Raw genomic sequence first — 9,374 nt, 5'->3', positions numbered from 1 at the left:
GTAGTATATCCATTCAACGACATTAATTTTACATAACCGTCATTGATAATACAAAAAACGACGTGAAATGTATGAAGGTAATTTCTTCTTACCTTATTCTCAAACCCCAAGGAAGGATCCATGATGATGTCCCTCATGAAGCGCATCACATAATACCCGCATTCGACATTGCTGGGTTGCTTTGGTGTGCCTGAGAGAGTTTTCCAAATTACATTTTTACGTCCTGCTCGGGCTATGTGGGTATTATATATTTTTAAAGCACTGTTCACGATGTTTTTCGCCTCTTCGTCGACCACACGATGACCTGGCAGAGGATCCAGAAAATAGACGGTCTCCTTCTTTGCTCTTACAATCAGCAAGATCCAATGACGGCTGCACAAAATTAATATAAAAACGACGGTTATTTACAAAAACGACGTATTATAGTATTTCACACGACGAAATAAAGTAGATAACGACGACATTATATATTTATCACGACGATAAATAAATACCGACGTGGTTAGTAGTTTCAAACGACTAAATAAAATAAAACACCGACGTGGTTAGTTTATAAGCTGTCATTTATTGAAAATCATAAAAACAAAATCCTAAGGAGACTAACCCTGGATTGTAAGGCATCATGAAAATCTGTTCACCGTCTGTCTTCTGAAGTCGAGCTGCTACGAGTCGTGATCTTTCAGTTATTGTGCCAGAGTTGGCACTAACTGTAGCAGGGTCGATAAAGCCAACCATACTGCACATATTGGCTTTTTTCAAAACATCGTGTAAGTACCTAAACAAATAAAATAATATAAACAAGTCAGCACACAAAACACGACGGTTATGTATAAAAAAACGACGTATTATAATATTTCACATGACGTACTGAAATAGATGAGGACGTTATAATATATTTATCACGACGGTAGTTAGTTAAGACGACGTGGTTAGTTAGTTAAGACGACGCAATATATAAACCAACGAGTTATTATTTTAGAAGTACAAACCTCATATATACAGCCAATACAGTAGCTCCAATTTCTTCCATGCCTGCAAATTGTGTAATATCTTCAGGCAGGAGGAAGGTATCGCGCTCACCACCAAACACCTCCTTATCAATTGTAAATTGGACTGTCTTATCCTCAGGCAGGAGTGTCGTTTCCACAAAACGACAAAGGGTTTTTAAAGAAGATGGCGCCTCCATTTTTGAATAAGCACCAACTTCAATAACCTGTTTAAAGAAATAAAAAAAATGACGTGGTAATTCAATAAAGACGACGGTTTAAGGAATAAAACGTCGTCTTAAAAGTATTTAAACGACGGTGAAAAAACTGTCGTGGTAATTCAATAAAGACGACGGTTTTATGAATAAAGCGTCGTCTGAAACCATTTAAACGACGGTGCAAAAACCGTCGTTTAAATATTTTATTACGTCTTAAAAAAATTCCGCCGTCTAAGTTGTAAACAAACGACGGATTAAATAAAAATATCGACGTCTGAAATTTTGAAAAACAAATAAAAAAGGCAAAGTTATGTGAACATACCTTGTCGTCATGCTTTTCTTCATCTTCTTTCTCCTTTTCTTCTTCCTTCTCTTCATCTCTTTTTTCTTCTTCCTTCTCTTCATCTGGCTGATGTTTCCCCATTTTGGCAGTATCATCCTCCAAATGTAGGGATCTCACATCACCTCCAGAGCAGCTAGCTTTGTCAGACATTGGATTTTTGGGGCTTTGGCTAATTCTTGGTTTAAGCATGCTTGGATCAAAATTGGGAATTAATTGGGAAAGCTGACTCAGGAAATGCTCCCTCTCAACCTCTACCAATTGTTTTGTCCTAGCCTCCATCCTTAAGGCCTCTTCCCTTGCCTTAGCCTCCATCTTTTTAGTCTCTTCTTGAAGGAGAACTCTTAAACTGTCCTTCAAACGGTCGTCAAAGCTCACCCTCTGTGGTTTGGGCAAATTGAAATATTGCCTTGGGGAAACATCAGCACCAACTCCCCTCAGTCTGCCTGGATGCTCGGGGCCCAAAGCCATGGTCAGCACATCATTGCTGCCATCTACTCTGACTTTGCCTTCCGAGACTTGTTTCTGCAATTCATCCTAAAAAAAGATAAACAAAAAAACACACGACGGTTATTTATGTACAAACGACGTATTATATAATTTCACACGACGCAATAACGTATAAACCGACGTTATTATAACTTATCACGACGGTAGTTATACCGACGTGGTTATTTATTTAAAACGACGAAATGAATAAACAACCGACGTCTTATGCTATAATTAAAGATAACAGAGTAGTGATTCCTATTTAGACTGTTAACGACGTTTTTACAAAAGTTTCGACGTGGTAATATCATTCACACGACGCGAGAATGAACCACCGACGTCGTATGCTATAATAACAGAAAACATAGTAGTGATTCCTATTTAGACCTTTAACGACGTTTTTAAAAACTTTTCGACGTGGTAATATCATTCACACGACGAAAAATATAACATACGACGTAATAAGAATAATTCACAGTTTAATAAAAATTTAAAACAGAGTGATAGTAGGCTTACAATTAATTTTGCTTTCTCTGCCACCTTTGGATCAGGGATGTTACCATGTTTGTCCTGTCTAGCTCTCTTCCATAAGGTAGATCGATCAATTTCTACCCCAGGCATGGTTTCCTCCAATTGATCCTCCAATCCAGCATATCCTTTTCGAGACAATCGATGATTGTACTCGAGTTTCTCCCTAATCTGTGCATGTTGAGAATGCACAGACTCAAAATCTTTGGATAGCCTTGAAGCTACAAAGGCATCCCATTGTGCTTTCTCTATGAATTTATATGTTTCAGGGGGTTGGCTTAATTTCTCCCTGTCATTGGTGTATGGAAGGATATAATGCCTCGTTAGTGTAGACTTGAAATCCTTCCATTTTTTGGCAGCAGAAGATAAAACAGAGGTCTTGCCCCCTTGGCCTACGACAAAAGCCATGTCAACTGCTTCCCAAATCTGCTCCTTTATATCCTTTGGGATTTGGGACCATTTCTTGTCCACAAGTGGGATCCTGGAGCGTGCCAAGACACCAATATACGACTGCATCTCAATATGTGCTTGGCCAACACCTTTCCCCCTTTTATTGTACTCAACAATTGGCCTCAGTTTCTGAAGCTTTCTCTTCACAACACGAGGCATTGTGCTCATACCTCGACCAGTCTTTGAATCATCAGAGATTGTTGTCTGGCTGGTTTGTTCTGTCTCAGCAGATGATGAAGCAAACTTCATCTTCTTCGAAGACTTCATCTCCTTCGAAGACTTGTCTTGAGGAGCTACCATTCCAAGCTTCTTGGAGCCAGAATCCTTAGTTTGTTGTTGAGAAACCATTTTAACAGACAAAACTGCAAGTGAAAATATTTCAGGAAAACATTAAGAACACAAACGACGGTATTAAAAAAATACGACGTATGATATGATTTTAGACGACGCAATGAAATAATCTCAGACGTAATAAATGTTTAAAACCATTATTTATATAACGTCGTGGTATTTATGTTCATACGACGTCAATAGTAATACACCGTCGTGGTATTAACATTCACACGACGTAAAACAATAAGATATTTTGTCGTCTATATTAGATACCAACCCTAGTTTCTTTTTCTTTATATTTTATCAAATAAGGGAAAAACAAAAACCATTGTTCAGAGAAATCAAACCTGCAATTAAACAAGCATATAAAAAAAGACTATTATTTTAAAAACAACTTTGTCAATTTTCAGACGACGCTAGAACAACTGACGAACCGTCGTGGTCTACCGTCGTCTTATTTAGTTGATGTAGTTGTCTTCAAAGTTGGAAACTTTCTCTCTTTGTCTGTATATTTTATCAAACTTGGAAAGAAGTAAAATGATTTTGGCCAGAAAAAAGGTAAAAAGATTTTTCAAACAAAAAACGTATGAGCATGCAAAACAGTAACCAAAATAGTGAAAATGAAAGCTTACCTTTTGCGTGCAATGAAAGCAAGAGGAAGATGATCGATGTTTAAGTTCAGAGACGACGAAGAAGACGAGAGGAAGACGATGAGAAACTCTGACAATGCTCTGACAAGGAAAAAAGACGAAAAGGTTTCTCTGGGAGATTGAAATTTTTAATCGGGTTTGGAAACAGTGCATGTGTAAGTCGAAAAGTTGCTTACATATAAAACCATTTCAAAAAAATAATACGGCGGTTACATTTAACTACGTCGTTTTTAACTAACACGACGCAATATTTTTCGTTCGACGTGGAATCATTTCATTTAACGTCGTTAGGTTTAATATAACCGACGTGGATTTTAATTTTTAAATTATGAATAGAATTTTTTTTCCCGTGACCTTTCAGTTTATTTTTCAATTACAATGCGTTATAAATAGAGTTTTTTTTCCGGAGGAAATTTAAAACGAAGGAAATTAATATTCTGCAATATGTAAAGTTTCTTTTTTGGATGACAGATTTAAATAAAATAAGAATATAAAAACAACAAATGTGTAAGTCAAGTAGACGAAAAGTTGCTTACATATAAAACCATTTCAAAAAAATAATACGGCGGTTACATATAACTACGACGTATAAATTACAAAATACGACGGTACATTTAACTTCGGACGTGGTAAATAAATACGACAGTAGTTTGTAGGTACCGTCGTAGTAAACTCAAAAATTAAAGTACATAAGTAATAACTCGCGTCATGGTAGATTATTTAACACGTCGTTTTTATTAATTTACCGACGTGGATTTCTGTAATATACGTCGATCATACCGACGTTGATTTTACAATTTAAACGGCGGTTTTTTTGTAAGGACCGCCGTTGGTTTTAAAAATTTATTCTATAAATTTGTCGCTTTCATTCATTTTCGGTTTACATTTAAGGTTCCAAGTTCTTCCTCTCTCAGTCTCTCATGTCTCAAAGACAATAATTTGGATGTTTTCTCAAAGAGAAATTGAGCTTACTCGCATCAAATATATGTCCACAAGAAGAAGCTTGTCAACTAGCCTTCTCACTTCCTTGATCAAGCCTGATAGGACACTTAGTGCTTCTGAATACTCCTTGCTTTCCATCAAAAGAGATGCAAGCCTGGCCTCCACTCGCTGTCGAAGGAAAGTTCGCTTCTCAGGGAAATCTGAAGATCAGATGTGCCTGATCCTCTGCTTGATTTTCTTGCCTAAGAAGATCCGTCGGATTTGTGATAGCCTCTTCCTTTATCCGTAGAGCTTCAGAAGAAGAAGATGGGTTTCAAGAATGCGATAAAGAATAGAAATGGCTTCAGATGGCCTCTAAAGCATGAGCAATTGAATCAGTAGTTTCTGGGAGATATGATGAAGACATTGTCAATGCTTTGAACTATACAAGTCCTGCAGAAAGATATGTTAAAGAAACTGAAACAACGGCGGTTTTCTGTTCTACCATCGTCTTTTCTCGTCGTCTATATTAAGTTAAGATGGCGGTAGATTTATAATTACCGACGTAGATTATTTTGTTAAACGTCGTTAAGTGTACTACAACCGACGTGGATTTTAATTTTAAATTATAAATAGAGTTTTTTTTCCCGTATTCTTTCAGTTTTAGTTTTCAATTCCAAAGCGTGATAAATAGATTTTTCTTTCCCGAGGAAATTTAAAATGAGGGAAATTAATGTTCTAGAATTTGTAAACTAACACGACGCAATATTTGCAAATCTGTGTCATCTGTTAAGATTATGATGTGGAACAGAGTTCCATCTGGTAAGATTTCGTAACCCTTGGGATCTCAGACAAATCTGATTATGTCGGCGGTGTTCTATATAAACCGTCGTGGTTATTTCAATTCTTGTCATTAAGTAGATCTACCGACGTAGGATAAGAAAATCAAAGAAAAAAATTGTTAACAAAAATTCTTATTAAGACGACCGTTAAAATTAAAGGTACGACGTATAAAATGAATAAATACGACGATAAATTTTATTGTACGATTTAAAGATAACGTCGTAGAACTATACGAGAATGACGTCGATATATTTATATTTTCCGTCGTTGTAAATTAATTTAATACGGCGATATTTTGTATTTTAAAGCCGTGGATTTGTTTGTAATTATACGGCGTCTTATACGAAAACCTCGTCGTGTTATTTTATGAGTAAAAATGGCAGTTTTTATTGAAATCGTCGTCTTTACTTTCTACGTCGGTCGATTCATAACTTCTGCCGTTCTTTGTTGGCATTGATTTTACACTGCGGAAATCTGTTTCAAATAGACGTCGGTTGTTTAATTATGTACGTCGTTGTTTTTGAACAGCCATTTGAAACTCCATTTTTTAGTTGTCTAAGGTTGTATTACACGACGGTGTTTTTAGAACCGTCGTCTTTTTATAAACCACGACGGTTTTCACTTAGACCGTCGTTGTTTTCTGGTCGTCTTTTTCACTTTTTGTAATAGTGCATGTAAATCTCCTCCTTGAGGTCACCATGTAAAAATGAATTTTTGACATCGAAATGCAATAAGGGCCAGTCGCGGTTAGCAACCAAGGACAATAGTACATGCACATATCGCCACTGGAGCAAAGGTCTCCAAATAAGTATAACCCTTTATACCAATCTAGCATTGTAACAGTTAATAGAACCATCAGCCTTATGCTTCAAAGTAAACACCCATCTGCATCCAATAGCTTTCTTCCCTCGTGGTAAAGGAACTAAATTCCATGTTTTATTCTTGTTCAAGGCATCCATTTCAACATTCATGGCATCTATCCATTTGGGGTTAGATAAAGCATCTTGCAGCTTAGTTGGCACACATACACTAGATACTTGACACAAATATGATGCATATGACTCAGACAAACGATGAGTTGACACTAGGGGTGGGCATGGTCCGGTTTGGACTGATTTTTGCCTAAAATTATAACCGAATTTGGTACTATTCTTTCGATTTGGTTCGGTTCAGTTTTAACAAAAAAATTTCAAAAACTGTCAAGTTTGGGCTGAATCGATTTTGGTTCTGTTTTGAACTGGATTATTCAAATTATTTTTTGATACAAATTTCAACTGAAATTTTATTTTTTTGACTTGAAAAGTAATAAATTATTTAATTTCATATAAAAATAAATATTAAAACTAGAAAAGAGAGATGTTTTGAAATTGAACTCGGATAAATATTAGTTATGAGATTAAAAATGTAGCATTGAATATAAATAAATATTAAAATTATATATTTTTTAATTTCACCGGTTTGGTTCGGCCCGGTCTAATTTTTGAAGACATAGAATCGAATCCAAAACCGTTCCAAACTGGTCCGGTTAGATTTTTGACTGGTTGTTGACTTTTTTGTCAACTCAATTTTTTTCCCCTTTTTTTAAGTGCAGTTCGGCTTGGATTTCCGGTTTGCTGGTTTGAATGCCCAACCCTAGTTGATACATAATGGCTAATGGGATATTTAGACTTGGCACGTATATCAGGAGAATATTATACTTTAAATTTCCCACGAGTGGTTCGTGGGAGTAACTGATAAGTTGACACATATAGATCATTAGAAATTACCTCACTTGATTCATTATCACGAGTAGATTGGGGCACTGGCAGGGCAAAGGGGGTTAGTGCATCGAACTCATCCACACAAGAATCAATATCATTATTTTCATATACAGGCAACTGGTCGCTTGCTTCAATGTGACCGGTCATTTCGACACCAAGTGCATCTGCTTCATCTCCAGATACCGGCGACCGGTCGAGTTCTAAAGGGAATCGGTCATTTCTTCATAGAGACCACATCTTTCATCTTCATATATGGGCTCGCTTGCTTCAATGCGACCCGTCGTTTCCTTCCCAAGAGCAGTATCTTCAAACACATCATTGTCTAATTCAAGTCCAAGATTCTTCAATCCAAGACTCTCCAATTCACTCTCCATCTCCCCCTGAATTGGAGAGGAGGGAGAGACATAATAAGGCACTTCTTCATAGAAAGTCACGTCCAAAGTAACATGCACTTTCTGGGTAGGTGGATGATAGCATTTATAACCCTTCTGAGTAGCAGAGTAACCAATAAAGACACATCGCAGAGCACAAGGATAAAGTTTGCTCTATTTATGAGAGTAGACATGAACATAGGCAACACACCAAAAAACTTTAGGGGGCAACTTAGAGATGGAGACAGGGGAAACATGGTCACTAAACACATCATGCGAAGTCTTGAAATCAAAAACCCGGCTAGGAGTACGATTAATCAAATAGGCAGCAGTTAGAACAGCATACCCCCAAAGATGATGGGGAACATATATATCCAAGATGAGTGAGTGGACAACTTCAAGCAATTGTCGGTTCTTTCTTTCAGATACACCATTTTGTTGAGGGGTAAAAAGGGTTATTGTTTGGTGAATAATACTTTGAGCACGGAAGAAAGACGCCAAAGTATTATTTACATATTCGTCTCCGTTATTAGTCCAGAATACTTTGATCCAAGCATGAAATTGAGTAGACACCACAGTACAAAACTTTGGAGGGATGGAAGTAACATAATGTTTATTTTTCAGCAAGAAAACCCAAGTGAGTTGGGTACAATCATCAATAAATGTAACGAACGAACGAAATCCGTTCAAAGTAACGCGAGCCGGACCCCACACATCAAAATGCACTAAATCAAAAGGCTTTGCAACTTTACTGTCACTTAAAGGAAACACAGTGCGATGACTCTTGGCCAAAATACATGTCGCACACTTAAAACTGGACTCATCACAGGAGCGAAATAAAGATGAAAATAGACGCTTAAGATAGCCAAATGACGAGTGTCCCAAGTGACGATACCATAACCAAATTTGTTGTTTATCTTTGACACTGGAACTTTGAACAGTATTAACTATACAATCACGAACTGGTGTAGAAGGCAATGTCAAATAGTATAATCCCCTATCCGTTCACCATGCCTAATCATCTCGTGAGTCTTAAGATCCTGAAAAGAGTAATGTGTATGATAGAAAATAGCAGAAGCATTAAGTGTATCAAGTAATCAACCAACAAATAACAAGTTACAATGGATATTGGGAACTAATAACGCACGAGACAAGGACAGAGTAGGAGTGAGAGAGATTGTGCCCTAGCCAGTAATTGGAGAGGGCAAGTCATTAGAACTAGTTATGTATGGGTCATAGGTGTTACTAGACAACTCATCAAAAAAATTAGCATCATAAGTCATATGATCAGAAACACCAATATCAATTATTCAAATATTAGAGCCAGTACTTGGAATAGAGTTAGAAACACACAAATTTGCAGAAGCAGCAACAACAACACCAATAATGGAGTTATCACCCATGATTGCAACAAAAACTTAATAGATCACGGTAGATTATACAACGGAACACAGTAGATGCACAAATACGGCAAATGCACGAAAA

Source organism: Prunus persica, chromosome G3 (assembly GCF_000346465.2).
Source record: "Prunus persica cultivar Lovell chromosome G3, Prunus_persica_NCBIv2, whole genome shotgun sequence".
Taxonomy (NCBI): Eukaryota; Viridiplantae; Streptophyta; class Magnoliopsida; order Rosales; family Rosaceae; genus Prunus; species Prunus persica.
This window is presented reverse-complemented; position numbering follows the sequence as displayed.